The 19,136-nt window shown below is 37.5% G+C and overlaps 2 long non-coding RNA genes across 2 annotated transcripts; one reads left to right on the forward strand and one right to left on the reverse strand.

Annotated features, from left to right (window-relative positions):
- Positions 1-1,432: 1,432 nt before the first annotated feature.
- LOC309496163 lies at positions 1,433-2,375 on the reverse strand. The gene is made up of 3 exons (XR_014205021.1): positions 2,300-2,375; positions 1,825-1,982; positions 1,433-1,508 (listed from the first exon to the last, which is right to left on the reverse strand). It is a non-coding gene; the product is annotated as an uncharacterized lncRNA (long non-coding RNA).
- On the forward strand, positions 1,433-2,387 carry LOC309496160. Its single transcript, XR_014205018.1, has 4 exons — positions 1,433-1,545; positions 1,858-2,019; positions 2,075-2,283; positions 2,332-2,387. It is a non-coding gene; the product is annotated as an uncharacterized lncRNA (long non-coding RNA).
- The last annotated feature ends 16,749 nt before the right edge of the window (positions 2,388-19,136 follow it).

Raw genomic sequence — 19,136 nt, forward strand, 5'->3', positions numbered from 1 at the left:
GTAAAGGAATGAGTTCAGTTCTATAGACTGCTACTACTGTACAGTATGAGTCAGTAAAGGAATGAGTTCAGTTCTATAGACTGCTACTACTGTACAGTATGAGTCAGTAAAGGAATGAGTTTTTCAGTTCTATAGACTGCTATTACAGTATGAGTCAGTAAAGGAATGAGTTCAGTTCTATAGACTGCTACTACTGTACAGTATGAGTCAGTAAAGGAATGAGTTTTTCAGTTCTATAGACTGCTATTACAGTATGAGTCAGTAAAGGAATGAGTTCAGTTCTATAGACTACTGTACTGTATGAGTCAGTAAAGGAATGAGTTCAGTTCTATAGACTGCTACTACTGTACAGTATGAGTCAGTAAAGGAATGAGTTCAGTTCTATAGACTGCTACTACTGTACAGTATGAGTCAGTAAAGGAATGAGTTCAGTTCTATAGACTGCTACTACTGTACAGTATGAGTCAGTAAAGGAATGAGTTCAGTTCTATAGACTGCTACTACTGTACAGTATGAGTCAGTAAAGGAATGAGTTCAGTTCTATAGACTGCTACTACTGTACAGTATGAGTCAGTAAAGGAATGAGTTCAGTTCTATAGACTGCTACTACTGTACAGTATGAGTCAGTAAAGGAATGAGTTCAGTTCTATAGACTGCTACTACTGTACAGTATGAGTCAGTAAAGGAATGAGTTCAGTTCTATAGACTGCTACTACTGTACAGTATGAGTCAGTAAAGGAATGAGTTCAGTTCTATAGACTGCTACTACTGTACAGTATGAGTCAGTAAAGGAATGAGTTTTTCAGTTCTATAGACTGCTACTACTGTACAGTATGAGTCAGTAAAGGAATGAGTTTTTCAGTTCTATAGACTGCTATTACAGTATGAGTCAGTAAAGGAATGAGTTCAGTTCTATAGACTACTGTACTGTATGAGTCAGTAAAGGAATGAGTTCAGTTCTATAGACTGCTACTACTGTACAGTATGAGTCAGTAAAGGAATGAGTTCAGTTCTATAGACTGCTACTACTGTACAGTATGAGTCAGTAAAGGAATGAGTTCAGTTCTATAGACTGCTACTACTGTACAGTATGAGTCAGTAAAGGAATGAGTTCAGTTCTATAGACTGCTACTACTGTACAGTATGAGTCAGTAAAGGAATGAGTTCAGTTCTATAGACTGCTACTACTGTACAGTATGAGTCAGTAAAGGAATGAGTTTTTCAGTTCTATAGACTGCTACTACTGTACAGTATGAGTCAGTAAAGGGATGAGTTCAGTTCTATAGACTGCTACTACTGTACAGTATGAGTCAGTAAAGGAATGAGTTCAGTTCTATAGACTGCTACTACTGTACAGTATGAGTCAGTAAAGGAATGAGTTCAGTTCTATAGACTGCTACTACTGTACAGTATGAGTCAGTAAAGGAATGAGTTTTTCAGTTCTATAGACTGCTACTACTGTACAGTATGAGTCAGTAAAGGGATGAGTTCAGTTCTATAGACTGCTACTACTGTACAGTATGAGTCAGTAAAGGAATGAGTTCAGTTCTATAGACTGCTACTACTGTACAGTATGAGTCAGTAAAGGAATGAGTTCAGTTCTATAGACTGCTACTACTGTACAGTATGAGTCAGTAAAGGAATGAGTTCAGTTCTATAGACTGCTACTACTGTACAGTATGAGTCAGTAAAGGAATGAGTTCAGTTCTATAGACTGCTACTACTGTACAGTATGAGTCAGTAAAGGAATGAGTTCAGTTCTATAGACTGCTACTACTGTACAGTATGAGTCAGTAAAGGAATGAGTTTTTCAGTTCTATAGACTGCTATTACAGTATGAGTCAGTAAAGGAATGAGTTCAGTTCTATAGACTGCTACTACTGTACTGTATGAATCAGTAAAGGGATGAGTTTTTTCAGTTCTATGGACTGCTACTACAGTATGAGTCAGTAAAGGAATGAGTTCAGTTCTATAGACTGCTACTACTGTACAGTATGAATCAGTAAAGGAATGAGTTCAGTTCTATAGACTGCTACTACTGTACGTGTACAGTATGAATCAGTAAAGGAATGAGTTCAGTTCTATAGACTGCTACTACTGTACTGTATGAGTCAGTAAAGGAATGAGTTCAGTTCTATAGACTGCTACTACTGTACAGTATGAGTCAGTAAAGGAATGAGTTCAGTTCTATAGACTGCTACTACTGTACAGTATGAGTCAGTAAAGGAATGAGTTTTTCAGTTCTATAGACTGCTATTACAGTATGAGTCAGTAAAGGAATGAGTTCAGTTCTATAGACTACTGTACTGTATGAATCAGTAAAGGGATGAGTTTTTTCAGTTCTATGGACTGCTACTACAGTATGAGTCAGTAAAGGAATGAGTTTTGACTTAGAACACAAGCCTTTGATGACATTCTATTGACGTTTCAAAAAAATGAATTGTAAAAATGACAATTGAATAAATGTATTTTGTATAAAATGGTGTTTGTTTTGCTTAATTGATTAATGTCCCTTACAAGTTTATTAAACTGTTTTTACTTCATTTTATAATTATATGGTGAGTGTTTGATCAAACATGTATATATGCCTTTATACAGCAAAAACACTTGCTGTACCATTATTATAAAAATAACATTACTTTTAGTTTGTATGTACTTTAAATGAAAGTTCAAACTAGTATGACTTTAATAGTGTCAGGAGACATTTTTATCTTTAAAATAATTATTTAATTTGTTTTTTAATTATATTTTTATTTTATTAGTTCAAGTACAGACATTTCAAGTATAATGCAATAAAAAAACAAGATTAACACAAGGCATTGTAAATGCTCAAAATGTGTAAACCAGAGAATAACAGTAAGTATAAAATGCACATAATACAAATAAATGCAAAAATAAAAGTTTATAATATCAAGGTAGTTATAGATATTTTCAAAAACTTTGTTTTATGATCATGTTTGAAAGGCTTTCAAAGTATACTGTGTGATCAGTGTTATAAAAAGGTAATATATTAGGGTTTCTTTTATTTTTGTCTTATGAATATAAAACTTCGCCAAAATATTTGAATTATATAATTTTGTTTTCAGAAAAATATGGGTTTTGGAAACAAAGTAAAATGTCATGAGGTTCTAAATTAAGACAAATGTTTCTCATATCTATTTTAAAGTCAATCCAAAAAGAAATTGAAAAAGGGCAATGCAAAAATAAATGTTCAATATCTTCAAGTGATGTGTTACAAAAAGTGCATTTATCACAAACAATGTTTTTTAATGATTGATCCTATAAAAAGTCGCGGTGGTGATGACGTCATGTAACCCGCGCCATACAGAAGGTTTCGAAGGTAACGTACTTTTGAATGTATTCTTAATATCATCATTGCTATTTTTACAGTGAAAGAAATGTATTTGGTCTTGTATAATTATTTGTGTAATTATAGTGATTAAGGTTATGGCTCGCTTTCATAGACCGTAAGCACGCTTTTATGCGGATCAGGAAGCTTTTCGCGTCCAATAGAAAATACCTCACGGCACGCCCCATACCTCACGGCACGCCCCATTCCTTTCCGACCTCGTGGCACGCCCATTGCTCCAGTCTGCAGTTACCTCTACTAGCAGCCAGTTGCAGAGGGGAAAAAAACTCACAGTTCGAGCGCCAAATACGCACAGCGAGAATCAGCTTCAAGAGAGTGAGTGAGACAAAGAAATCTATCATGTAGTTTATCACATTAATACGAAGTTTAAAACATTTAAATAGACACATCAAGTTGTAATTCATGTATATGAATCTTAGTTGATTATAGGCTATAAGAGCTGGTTGGTTGCTGAGAGACGGAGACAGAGACGGCAATTAACGCGCTGTTTGATTTGTGATCGTGCTGTGCTTATTCCATTCATTCGAGTATCATAATTGTACAAGGCTTAAATCATTTAAATATACAATAATTATAATATACGATATCATATCGTAGAAATATGATGTAGTAGCCTATTTGAGTTGATACTACTCTTGTCAAGCTCTGATTTCTGAGAGATGCATGCATAGACAGATTTGCGCTCGTTTCATTTTTAATCTCACTCATTCCCTTCACTCATTATTGCATAGATTTTAGATAATGTATTTGGCTTCAGGAACACCCCTAATCTACTTTATTTTTTTTTGCTTCTGACGCCCCTGCATATGAGTATGTGCGCGGAGAGTTCCGCGCGTCTCGTGTGTGTAGGGTTTGCTTGTATGTGCGTGAGCGACTTTAGGTGTGTCGTTGTGCATTTCATATGTATTTGTTTTATCAAAAACTAATAAATTATAGTGTTTTTATTTAAAATAAAAGGAAAAGGAATTTACAAAGGAAATGTTTACTGTTCATGTTTTTTTATTGTGTGGAAAAATCCCACTTAAAAAAACAGACCGCCATTACATTTTTCCTCTCGCGCACCCCCTGGTGGTAGCTCGCGTACCCCTGGGGGTGCGCGTACCACACTTTGGGAATCCCTGATCTAGAGCATATGCGATGAAACTGATAAGAGTCACGAACGTAATAACACACATTACTTAATGTAAACATATACATCATACAGAACCCAGAATTCTGACGAAAAATTACTTACAAAGATTTGACCAAACTCTGTAATGACGCAGACTCGTGGGTGATTTCAGCGCTGTTGCTCGGCTCGAACACTAGGTCCGTCACTAAAACGGGTCTGACTAGGAAACGAACTAAACGCCGAAGGGCGGAACAGTTAATGTTGCTGAGTCCCAATTCGCATACTATCCGTCCTAAATAGTATGCGAAACTAGAATTAGTACGTCCCAAATCGTAGTATGTTGAAATGAGTATTCCAAAGATACCCGGATGGTCTACTATTTCCGGTTAGAATTCGAAGTGCAGATCAATGCACACTCTAACGGCTAATATTGCCCACAACCCATTGCGTGCGGGAGGGAGGAGCTTTGCGGTGATGGTGGTGATGTAAAGGCAGTCGGATGCAGCAGCGGAGATGCGCCCTCAGTTTTTAAGTGTAAGAATTCAAATGTTTAACCCTAATTAAAGTTATACTTTATTGTCTCGTAATATGAATGGGTTTATGTTGTGCCAATAAAGCACCGTGTTTATCTTGTAGGGTCCGATGAAGATACTGAGCGCCTCATTGCAGGCTACAAAACAATAAATAAAAAGGCTCTAGTACAGTGTCATGCAAGTGTCTTTTTTATGTATTTCTTTTGATGTTTCTGTCTGACTTATTTGTAGTAATACTGTGGCTGTACAAATGTTAACTTTATCAGTTCAACCAAAGAAACAGGGTTACTACACTTTTACTATAGTAAAAGCATGGTTCATTTTCATCGGGGTATTTTTAAGTATTATACATAAGTATAAGATTAAGTATAAAATACGTTAAACAATAGTTACACTATAAACTTTAAATATTTTAACTCAGAAAATAAGTAGCTTTCGTTACACACATTTGCACATGAACGTCAGAACCAGCCGCCTCACAAACACCTGCGTTTGGTTGATCTACGACGACGCCCTGCTTCACTCCTACATTTGGTGAAACACATTGCAAATGTATTGTGGAAAAAAAGATGGGAATAGTAAATTAAATTATATTGGATATATAAGAATGAATGAAATGTAAAATGTTTTGTTAACAGTCGCGGTGTGCGTAACTAGGCAACCACGTTCCCGTTTACGTTGCATGACGTCATCGAAGTATGTCCCAGAACGTGCATACTCTTTTGCTACACACTCAAAAGTATGTACTTTTTCATCACAAAAAAAGTACATACTTTTAGGTCGTAGTATAAGTAGGCGAATTGGGACTCAGCCTGTGTGACTAATGATTATCTAAATGTGTCTTCTTCTTCTTCTTCTTTCGTTTTTTGGCGCATTGCATTCTCAGTGCATACCGCCACCTACCTTTGCTGTTATGCAGTCATGATTTCTTATAATCAGATTTTCCTTTTTTCTTTTTTCACTCTCACTTGCCTCTTCCTCACAAATCAATCCTTATATATAATTATTTGATGCTCCATCTCATTCCATTTCCCATATCCGATCTGGCGCTGCGTGTTCAGCTCCTCCAGACCGGCCTATGAAATCTGGAATAGACCAAAGCATCCTTATATTAAATCCTTTCACTTAAACCTGTAGTATATATGTATTCTATTAACATTCTGTATCCTACTCTATCTCTATTAAAATCATAACCTAACAAATATGCCAAATCCTTATTAACCTTCCCTCTTTCGTTTAAATATGATATCAACTCCTTCCTTTCCTCATCAAACCTTTTACAATCATATATCACATGCTCTACTGTTTCTTTCTCCCCACAATTCTCACATAAACCAGTCTCATGAACTCCAATTATAAAGAGCGATGCATTCAGTCTTGAGTGTCCAAGTCTCATCCTAGTCATTATAACCTCTTCTTTCCTATTTCTACCATTTATACATTTCTTACCTACAATTTTTTTAATATTATATAAATGCCGCCCCTTATTATCTGTATTCCAGTTTTCCTGCCACTCTTTAATAATATTTTCCTTAATAATAGATTTGATTTCGCCTTTACTTAATGGAACATTAAAATCTATTTTTTCCCTTTTTAAAGCATTTTTTGCTAATTCATCAGCAGATTCATTCCCAGCTATTCCTGCATGCGCTGGCACCCAGCAGAATGCAACTTCTATTCCTATCCTTTGTATTCTCCATAATAAAGAAAATATTTCACACATCAAATCTTCTCTAGCAGTATAATAAGTAAACAGTGATGTTAAAACAGAAGCAGAGTCAGAGCATATGACTACTCTGTCCGGTTTTACCTCCTCTACCCATGTTAATCCTATTATAATAGCGACCATTTCAACAGTATAAATTGACAATTTAGATGTTAATCGTTTAATTATTGATATTTTAAACTCTGGAATATACACTCCTATTCCTGTAATCCCTGATCTTGGTTCTTTAGATCCATCAGTATAGATGTGCATACTTGCATAGAATCTTTCCTGTATGTATTTATTAACTTGGTACTTAATCATACCCATTTCCTCCCATTCCCGTTTTTTATCTAATATTCCTAAATCAATTTTAACCTCAGAAATAATCCATTTTGGAACCTCTCCCCATACAGGTGACACACTACATTCCATATTAGCAATCTGATATTTCTCTGCTAACTGATTTATCTTCCATCCATATCCTCTCTCGTTACTTAAATATTCCCAACAATTATTTAAAACATCTTTAGCTATACTTTCTCCAGTGTAACTCTTTAAGGATGTCCAAAATACCAAAGACAATTGAACTCTCCGTAATTTCAATGGCATTTCATTCGCTTCTACTAATAATGCATTGACTGGTGTTGTTTTAACTGCTCCTAAGCATATTCTGATAGCTCTATATTGAATTCTATCTATCTTTATTAACAATGATTCTGACGCTGACCCATAAATCATGCATCCATAATCAACTGTCGATCTTATCAAGGCTTGATAAATTGTTATCATTGAGTCTCTTTCTGCTCCCCATTCTTTCCCAGCTATTGCCCTCATCACATTTAAAACCCTCCTGCATTTTTTATCTATTTCCTCAATATGTTTATTCCAGGTATATCTCCCATCTAACCACATTCCTAAATATTTAAAACTTTTAACTTGTTCTAAAGGCTTTCCATATAATAATAATTTAATATCCTTAAAATCTTCCTTTTTCCTACTGAATATCATATAACTTGATTTTCTAGTTGACATTTTAAAACTCCATTCTATACTCCATTCTTCCACCTTATTAATAGCTGTTTGCATACCTGAAATCACTTGCTTTGTATTTCGCCCTCTCTTCCAAATAGCCCCGTCATCAGCATATAACGCACATCCCACACCAAATCCTACATTGTCAAAGATATCATTTATCATAATATTAAAAAGAATTGGACTTATAACACTCCCTTGAGGAATACCATTTTCTGCCTTATAAATTGATGACTGACACATTCCCACTTGAACTACAAATGTTCTTTCAAACAAAAATTGAGATAACCAATTATACATATTTCCATCTATTCCTATCCTTGATGCTTTGATTAATAGCCCTTCTCTCCATACCGTGTCATACGCTTTTTCTATATCAAAATACACTACTGCCATGATTTCTTTCATAGCTATTGTCTTCTCTACTTCATTACTAACCTTGATTAACGCATCCATAGTTGATCTTTTACCTCTAAATCCACATTGATACTTACTAAATTTACCCTTTTTCTCTAGCTCATATGTTAACCTCTGAACTATAATCTTTTCCATTAATTTACATAAATTTGAAGTCAGAGCAATTGGTCGATAACTTCCTGGGTTTGTTGAATTTTTTCCTGGCTTTACAATAGGGATTACTACAGCTTTCTTCCATATTTTTGGCATAATTCCTTCCATCCATATTTTATTATATAACTCAAGTATCTTTAACAATATACTATCTGACAAATGCTTTATCATTTTATAACTTACCCTATCCACCCCAGGAGCGGTATTGGCACATTTTTGTAATGCAACTTTCAGTTCTGTAAGTGTAAACTCTATATCCATACAGCTACTATTGCTATTTCTTTTCTTCATTATATCTGGATTTTTGTCTAAAATGTCCTTTTTCCTTATCTCATATTCTTCTCACAATTCTATTCTATGCGCTCTTTCTAAAACCTTGCCTAACATGTTTGCTTTATCTATATCTATTACTGCAACTTTATCTTCTTCAATTAAAACTGGTATTAGAGCCGACTTCTTTCCTTTCCCACTCATATTCCTTAACATATTCCATATTTTATCCATAGGAGTATCTTTTCCTATGGTAGAACAAAATTCTCTCCATCCTTCTCTCTTCGCATTCTTAATTATTCTTCTTGTTTTAGCTCTTGCTTTCTTATACTCTACCAAATTTCTCATACTCAAATTTTCCCTGAGTTGTTTAAATGCTTTATTTCTTTCTTTAATTGCATTACTGCATTCTTCCTTCCACCATGGAATATTTCTGTTTTTCTGACCTGCTATTCTTTGTGGTATAAATAATGTTGCAGCTTCCATTATTAGATTTGTAACTGAATCACAAAAAGTTTCTACTGAATCTCCAGCCACTGAATCTTTATTATCTTCACAATGCTTACTAAAGGAATTCCAATCTGCCTTCTCATACAACCATTTCTTTTGAAGTAAACATTCTGTATTATTATTTACATTTATTTTACAAAAAATTGGAAAATGATCACTCCCAACTGTGTTCTCGCTATTTATGACCGCCGCTAGCGTAGCTAGCCGGTCATATAGGGATTGTCAAAGTTTTTTTTTTTTTTTTTTTCGTCACCTTACTGAATTTTTCGTCAACGATACCAGGGACACCGAAGCACCGGGGAACATGAAATTTGGTGGGCATGTAGCCCCACTAGACTTCTAAGGAAAAATTTCGTTTGGTCCCCGGGGGCCACTCCCCCCCCGCGCTGGGCCCCCCCAAACCCCCAAAAATGCAGTTTTTCCTAAATAACTACCTGAACCGTGGCACCGAGGATGAAGAAATTTTTATGGTATGTTGGTCTACTAGACTTTTACGGAAATTTCGTTTGGTCCCCGGGGGCCACTTCCCCCCCCTGCGCTGGGGCCCCCGTAAATTTTTCGTCAACGATACCAGGGACACCGAAACACCGGGGAACATGAAATTTGGTGGGCATGTAGCCCCACTAGACTTCTAAGGAAAAATTTCGTTTGGTCCCCGGGGGCCACTCCCCCCCCGTGCTGGGCCCCCCCAAACCCAAAAAAATGCCGTTTTTCCTAAATAACTACCCGCGCTGGGGCCCCCGTAAATTTTTCGTCAACCATACCAGGGACACCGAAACACCGGGGAACATGAAATTTGGTGGGCATGTAGCCCCACTAGACTTCTAAGGAAAAATTTCGTTTGGTCCCCGGGGGCCACTCCCCCCCCGCGCTGGGCCCCCCCAAACCCAAAAAAATGCCGTTTTTCCTAAATAACTACCTGAACCGTGGCACCGAGGATGAAGACATTTTTATGGTATGTTGGTCTACTAGACTTTTACGGAAAAATTTCGTTTGGTCCCCGGGGCCACTTCCCCCCCCGCGCTGGGGCCCCCGTAAATTTTTCGTCAACGATACCAGGGACACCGAAGCACCGGGGAACATGAAATTTGGTGGGCATGTAGCCCCACTAGACTTCTACGGAAAAATTTCGTTTGGTCCCCCCCCGCGCTGGGCCCCCCCAAACCCCAAAAAATGCAGTTTTTCCTAAATAACTACCTGAACCGTGGCACCGAGGATGAATAAATTATGGTATGTTGGTCTACTAGACTTTTACGGAAAAATTTCGTTTGGTCCCCGGGGGCCACTTCCCCCCCCTGCGCTGGGGCCCCCGTAAATTTTTCGTCAACGATACCAGGGACACCGAAACACCGGGGAACATGAAATTTGGTAGGCATGTAGCCCCACTAGACTTCTACGGAAAAATTTCGTTTGGTCCCCGGGGGCCACTCCCCCCCCCCCGCGCTGGGCCCCCCCAAACCCAAAAAAATGCAGTTTTTCCTAAATAACTACCTGAACCGTGGCACCGAGGATGAAGAAATTTTTATGGCACATCAACCTAGCCCATAATCACTCATTTGTGATTTGCGCCCCTCCCATAAAAAATGAAAATGCAATATTATTCTGCTTTAATCGCCCCTATCTTCAGTGGAGATGTTCAGAACTGCACCATATTTCATGTGTATGATTAACTTGACAACCTCTGGGGGTATCCTCTGCTAAGTTTTGTAGAATTTCATCCATGGGGGGGTATAAAATAAATTCATTTATGTGCACATTTAGTGACTGTACACTCATCGGCCTGTAGATGGTGCTGTTGAGCGAAGGGTTGCTGGTTTAGGATGATACTGTCACACACACACATGCAGGAATACAAACAAACGCAAGCATGCACACACCCATACACACACATACAAATCCACATGCACAGACACACACACACACAAACACACACGCGCACACATGTACGCACACATACATACACGCACAGACACACACACACACACACACACACAGACACACACATACACAAATACACACACATACACACACACACACACACAAACACACACACACACACACACACAGACAGACATGCACATACTATTACTTTTTTTAGGTATATACATAAACACGCAATACAGCCAAATTACTCCACGTCATTTATTTTTGTGGAAAGCCAGTGCAGGCCTGAGCGGCGGTCATATTTTGTACCGCGATGCGGTACATCTAGTTACTTTCCATTCACATAAGTCAGCCATACCATTTGATATTAATGTTAAATCTATACTTGATACCGTTTTCTCTGTTAAATTATACCTAGTTCCTTCTCCTGTGTTTAAACATACTAATGATCTATCATCCATGAGCTGTTCAATTACTTCCCCGTTATAATCTAGATTTTTACTTCCCCATAGCCAATTATGTGCATTAAAATCACCACACCATAATTCCTTTGTCTCTTTCCTAATTTTTTCAAACAACTTTATTGAAATCTTCTTACACGGGTTATAAAAATTATATATTACAATTGATTCTTCTCTAAAATATATTTCAACTACAACACATTCCATATCTTTAATCTCACTTAATTCCCTATAAATAGTTCCTTCTTTTATAAAAGTTACCACCCCTCCCCCTTGTTTCCCAATCCTATCCTTTCGAACAGACTTATATCCTGGTAACACAAATTGCAGATTTGGCTTGAGCCAAGACTCTTGAACACAAATTACACTTGGTTTATGTTCCAAATCGAGTACATATTTTTTTAATTCTTGACCATTTGCCACAAGGCTCCTTGCATTCCATTGCATTACATTTATCACCATTGATCTATTCCGATCCCTGTGAACCTTCTACTGTTGTTGCTCTAGATAGAATTTCATGTATTGCGCTTACTGAAATCCCAGATATCCCTAGGAATTCTGATGCAGCTTCAAGAATTGTTTTAATCTTTGCCGATCTGCTTGGCAACATAGCAGTGACATTAATTACCTTAACAATAAAGGCTAGAAAGTTCTCTTTAGTCATTATTAAAGTATTTTCTTTTATATCACACTGTTGTTCTGATTCTTTAGTTTGAACCTTTCTCTTGTCCCTTGCTTCTTGGTTGAGATTATCCCTCATCTCATCCCTCCTGTCCTCCTTACCTTTACAAACCTTCACTGCTTCTGCATAAGTGACTTTATGCTCAGTCTTGTATTTTTGGACTTCTCTTGCTTTAATTTGAACCTCACATCCTCCATATGCGGCACTGTGAGCTCCTCCACAGTTGCAGCATTTTAATCCATTCACCTCTGTGCATTTATCATAATCATGCTCACCTCCGCATTTTGCACATCTTACCTTTCCCCGACACACTGCAGCCACATGTCCTATTCGTTGACATTTAAAACATCTCAATGGCATTGGTACATACACTCTTACAGGGTAACTTATGTATCCCATTTGAACCTTTTCAGGCATTTTCCCTTCAAATGTCAACAAGACACTCAAGCTTTCCTGTCGTTGTCCTTCTATCGTCTTATACAGTCTTCTCACATTACTAATCTTACCTCCTCTTATATTTCCATGCATTTCGTCAGTGGATATATATGTTGGAATTCCATATATTACACCTTTTTCCCCAATTTCTACTCCAACCTCTTTGGTTGTGACCTTTTCTCCGTTCATTTCTTTTATCTTGAGAAGTTTGTTTTTCTGCCCAATATCTTTCACTATGATCAGAACTCTCCCTTGCCCCAAACACTTAGCCAAAACAACTGCCCCAATGATTTTATCGATCGCCTTGGATAGTCCTATTGGATGTAAATGAATTCCTGTACTCTTTTCAAATGTCAGCATAATTTTGTGTCCATTTTGTTCTCTTATTATTTCTTGGTTTTCTTTTGTCTTTTTTTTTGTTTTATCCTGCATTGCTTCTATCATATCTTCGCTATCCTCCTGATCCTTAGATTTCTTACGTTTAGCATTCTTTTTTTTATTACTTTTCCCCGAATATATCTCCGTAAATCCTTCCCTGTCCTCCATTATCGATTCCTCAGAATCTTCCTCCATGACTGCACAACAGCAACACCCGCCTCTCCTTCTCCCCACTTGTTTATTTCTCTTCAAGAATAATCTTCAAAAGCCACAAGTTGACCTCGCTGCCACACGCTGCCTAAACATCTAAATGTGTCATCATGGTTTAATTCCCTTAAAACTTATTTTATTAACTAAAATAGTTAATTAATTTGTTAATTACTACAGTGAGTAGTAACTAAAGAGACACTAAATGCAGAGATATAAAAAAGAGATATAAAAAAGAGATGTACAAAATATCACACACACACACACACACACACACACACACACACACACACACACACACACACACACACACACACACATCAACAAACTGATAACTGGACTAGTGTAAGACCTTTATTTATTTTCAATGTCTAGCTTTTTAACATTTTGCTCGAATGTAAAAAAAAAAAAATTTTTTTTTTTTTTTTTTTTTTTTAAACACATAAAAACCGTAAAATAAATAAATATACACCACCCTTTCTATGCCTACTGAAAAGTTCATGTCAAATAAATAGGGACATATATGACATGCATTTATAGATAGATATGTCCATTTTAGTAATAATGACTCCTGGAACTATTTTTGAAAGGTTGGATGGTTTTTTCTCTCTTTGATAATAAATAAATAATTGAAATCTTTTTGATTTTTTCACTTTATCAAATGCTGATTGCAGTCCAATATGGGATCAAATTCCCGCCAAATATATAGCGGTCACGTATAAAAAAATAATAAGCGTGAATAAAAAAATTAAAAACACATGTAAAAATATATTGCACAAACTGAAAAAAAGAATGCAAAATGATCAGAATAGCAAACAACGTGGTCACGGATCAAAATATAATAAGCGTGAATCAAGAAATAACAAGCATGAATAAAAACTTTAAACACATTAAAAGTTATTTTGCAGAAAACTTAAACTTATGGTCATGCTTTCTTAAAAAGTATGTTTTCCTTGGTTTTATTACTGTGTTCTTTGTGCTTTCTTGCATTTTCTGCTCATATTTTACTCTTTTGTACGCTTGTGCTGTTTTTCTCTTCGCTCTTCTTTCTATGTTCTGCGCTTGCTTTCCCAAATGTTGCAGTTCGAGTTTCATGTAAATTAGGGCGGGCTTAAGCGTCACCATTGGTCCACTAGTTCTAGATTGACAGCTACTCCTCTAGCCAATCAATCGAAGAGGGGAGTTGACGTCACACCAATGCGACTCTCGTGGCTACTGATGCTTATGTAGGAGTACAAGCTGTTTATGTTTGTACAATTTCTTCAATTCCATTATAATATACTAAAATGTTATTTTTCTAATACTTTTATATACTGTTCAATTTCTTATTTGTGCTTTGTTATGTGCATTTATTAAATTAATTATTTTCGCTTGGCATACCAGCGTGATTACGTCACCGCACACTTCAGTGGGTGGTGCGCGCCCGTGATGCACTTCATTCTGAGTAAATATAACAAAAAAAGAAGCACTGCTGCGCTCTCTTTTATTTCATTTTTCTTTAATCCTTACTCTTTTTCAGGAGTGCTGCACTTACTTATACAGGGGAAGACGGCAGTTCAATTTAACTTTACAAAGACTTTCAAGCAGTAAAGCTATCTGAACTCTGGACATGAATAATTAAATTAATCTTTTTTGAGATACATGAGAATGTTAATGTGCACACTGGTAATTGGTGTTAAACAATATTACTTGGCTCATGATGTCAATATGCTAAGGTTGCTGTAAGTGAAACATCCTGCAGTTATGAAACGCTACAATTCGTTGCAAAAACTAAGTTAAAAACGGCCATTGTCTGAAGACTTTAGGACTTTGACCTGTCACCGCTACGCATTGCCTACCTTTTTTTTATTAACCTCGCCAAATTTGACAAGATTATTGAAAATGATTGTGTTACAGATAAGATATACAGAAACCAGTTGAATTTAATAGTGATTTATTACAAACTTATTGTGTTTACTTACATAGCTACATAATTGCATATTACTTTAGGATTAATATTTTAAATATAGCTTAAAATTTGAATACAGCAACATCTCCATCAGCGATAGATAACGTTGTTTCTGGAGTGCCGCTGTCCTGCAGAGTTTAGCGCTAACTCCGATAAAAACCTCACCTGTCTTAAATATCCTAAAGACGATGATTAGCTGGTTCAGGTGTGTTTGATTAGGGTTGGAGGAGCTAAACTCTGCACCCAGGACCGACATTACCCATCCTTGTTATTGATTAAATATGAAAGTAAAACGGCCAGTAGGTGGTGGCAAGTTACTGCTCGGAGAAGATCGACGCTCGCGGTGCCAGGTCCAGTGCATTAGAGGTGAATGATGGATAATCAGACAGGCATAACTGTAACAGGTCATCGTTAGGATGACGAATTTAATGATACCATATTGCCAGGTATACGTATATACCGGCAACAGGTTGAGTTGCAGGCACACATGCAGTTTAAAGGTGTCCTGCCACGGAAATTTTTTTGCCAACTGAGTTGATGGTCATCTTCCCCTGTATAACAAGTAAGCATCAGTAGCCACGAGTCGCATTGGTGTGACGTCAACTCCCCTCTTCGATTGATTGGTGTGACGACCTGGGTCTTCATTGGGTTTTTCCCCAGTAGCAGACGGATGACTCCGCCCCCCGTAACCGGGTTGCATCTGTGACACCTGTGCCTAATTTCCCTTGCCTCTTTAAGAGAAGCAAGCTCGATGGGAGAGAGCGCGGATGGCCAACTTGATTGCTTTAGTTATTGTTTGATTATGTTTCTTTTTGCATGCATCACGACACTACAGCACATTACATTCTCACACATACACCCATCACGACATTACTAACTTTTTGACTACTACAGTACATAGTTTTTGTATATTTATCTTATCTAATTAAAAACGTTTCTTTACGAATTGGCTTTCGTATGTCCCCTTTTTTTTGTTGCGTCCCCTTTTTTGAGTCATGGGGCGTAACAAATGGGGGCTCGTCCGTTTTTAGGCTAATTCTATGCCTTATTTTTTTTGAGTTTTCGTCGATTTGTTTGAAAAGGTTTGATTATTTGGATTGTTTTGTTGGTTCCCATTCCTTTAAATGGGATTTGAAATTATTGTTTGGTCGTGACGTTTGAGGGAATCCCAAATTGAATAATTACGTCACGATAAGTGCTTTGGGGACATCTGAAAGCATTTGGGTGCAGTTGTTTGGTCGTCGTTTGAATCCTCCGACTGGTAAGTTTCCTTTGTGCAATATTGTTAGTTTTGACTTGGAATTTATCCCTGTTAGGTTTAGCGATGTGTTTCCTTTGAAACATGTCGGGTTTTGTTATTTTTGTAGTGTTGTGGTGAACGCGGGTAGTAGCGATTGTCTCGGGAGCATTTCCATGGTGTTGAGAATTGTCGCTGGTTTAACCAGTTGCAGTTCCACCCACTGGGCTTGTGCTTAATTTCCCCCCGCCAGTATCCACATGAAGACTAGGCTTTAGTTAGGTAGGTAGATTTTAAAGAGTTAGATAGTGGGTTAATTTCCAAGTATTTGATTGCATATTTGAATACTTTCAGTCTGTGGGTTATTTGCTTATGGCTGATATTGACCGATTTGTTGAATCGCCGTCGCACGTGTTGCACGTGTTGTTAAATAAATGTACAAAAGAGCAACTTTTGAAAATCGCTGAGTATTATGAAGTAAAACTTAGCGATAAGAGAATAAAAGAAAGTAGTATTAAAACTGAGTTGAAAAATAAACTGGTTGATAAGAAAGTTTTGACAGTTGAAATGAGTGAAAGTGATCAGCACGCAAAAAGTTTGACTACACAGTCTGCTTTAACTTTTGACCAGCAAAAAGAGTTATTATTGTTACAAATGGAACATGAGAAAATAAAGCAGAAGTCGGAGCGTGATAGAATGGAATTAGAAAGAGCAAAGGTGGACTTGCAGTTTTTAAAACTGAAGCTCATTGAAGAAGGTAAAGTTGGTGACGCTGGTTCAACTGTTGGTGAGAGTGAGAAGTTTCCACTGAATCAAAGTTTAAAACTTGTTCCTAAATTTAATGAGGTTGATCCGGATGTTTTTTTTACTATGTTTGAACGTGTTGCTGTGTTACAAGGTTGGTCTAAAACAGATTGTGTTTTGTTACTACAGAGTGTATTAGTTGGTAAGGGGCAGTTAGCTTTTGCTGCTCTGAGTACAGAGGACTGTAGAGATTATGAAATCGTTAAATCCGCGGTCTTGAAAAGCATATGAGTGTGTACCAGAAACATATCGACAACGCTTTCGGTCGTGTAAAAAAGAGCAGGGACAGACTCATTTGGAGTTTGTGCAAGATTTAAGACGACATGTTACTCGTTGGTGTGCGTCGCTTAAGGCCAAAACATTTGAGGAACTGCTTGAATTGATTATAATTGAACAGTTTAAACTTTCCGTTTCTGATCCAATTGCGATGTATATCAGTGAGCACAAAGTAGAGTCTCCTGAGGCGGCAGCGTTGTTGGCTGATGACTTCATGCTCACTCATAAAAACACTGCTGCTGATTGGAGAACACGTGAAGTTGCCGCGAATCGCGTTTCATATGCTGTTTCTCAGGGTGGTTACTTTTCTTCAGGGAAGTCTGATTCGTCTAAAATCTGTAACTACTGTCGGGGAAAAGGCCATTGGAAGGGCGACTGTCCTATACTTAAAGAGAAAAATAAACAGATTGATGTAAATAAGTTTAAGCCTGCTGCAGTTGCAAATTCTGTTCATTCAAGTCTGAGAATAAACTGTCAAATGATTATTTGTCCACTTATGCTCCTTTTATTACAGAAGGTCGAGTGTCATTGTCAGATGGAGTTGAAGTTCCTGTCAGAATTCTGCGTGACACAGGAGCTATGGATTCTTTTATTTTAGAGTCCATTTTGCCGTTTTCAGTGCAATCTGAAACTGGTAATAGTGTCTTAGTTCGAGGTATGGGCTTAAATACATTAACAGTTCCTCTTCATAAGGTTAAGCTTCACTCTGATTTAGTGACTGGTGAAGTAGTAGTGGGTTTGCGTCCTGCTTTACCAATTGAGGGTGTACACCTTATCTTGGGCAACAAATTAGCAGGAGACAGGGTGTGACCAAATGCGTCTCCGTCTCCTATGGTTTCATCTAGTGGAGAGTTGAGTGAGCATGAAATGGTGGTAGACCCTGTGGGTGTTGTAACTCGTGCTATGACTAAAAGTATGGAGCATTTGACGTCTCAGGAAAGAAGTGAGTTAAAGGCACAGCATTTTTTTTTGCCTGTACCTGATTTATGTGCTCTGTCTTTTCCTCTGTCTGCAGATGAGCTGAGTAAGGAACAACAGTCAGATTCCACTTTGGATGAGCTGTTTACCTCTGCACTTCAGGATGGCGACGTACCAGATAAGGCTAGAAGCTATTTTGTACAAGATGGGTTGTTGCTGAGGAAATTGAGTCCTCATGGTGAAAATTTTGTGGGAGATCCTATTGTTCAGGTAGTGGTTCCCACAAAATTTCGCCATGGTGTGTTGGAGGTTGCACACGAAAAGTCGGGTCATTCTGGGGTGCGCAAGACCTATGATCGTGTTTTGCAGTATTTTTTTTGGCCACGTTTAAAGAGCGATATTTCAACCTACATACGGTTATGTCACGTTTGTCAGGTAACCAGTAAGCCAAATCAGAAACTGAAACCGGCTCCGTTACATCCGATTTCTGCTGATTGTAATCCCTTTGAACACCTTATTGTCGATTGCGTGGGCCCTATGCCACCTTCAAAGTTGGGAAGCAAATATTTGCTTACGGTCATGTGTTTGGCTACACGTTTTCCTTCGGCCTATCCATTGCGAACAATTACATCGCGATCAATTGTAAGAGCTTTGTCACAATTCATGTCATTTTTTGGCATTCCTAAAATCATTCAAAGTGATCAGGGTACTAACCTTACCTCTCATCTCTTCCAACAGGTTTTAAAACAGCTTAAAATCAAACATAATCTTGCTAGTGTGTATCATCCGCAAAGCCAGGGAG

The sequence above is a fragment of the Leuciscus leuciscus genome, assembly GCF_965113295.1.
Source record: "Leuciscus leuciscus genome assembly, chromosome: 4".
Lineage (NCBI taxonomy): Eukaryota > Metazoa > Chordata > Actinopteri > Cypriniformes > Leuciscidae > Leuciscus > Leuciscus leuciscus.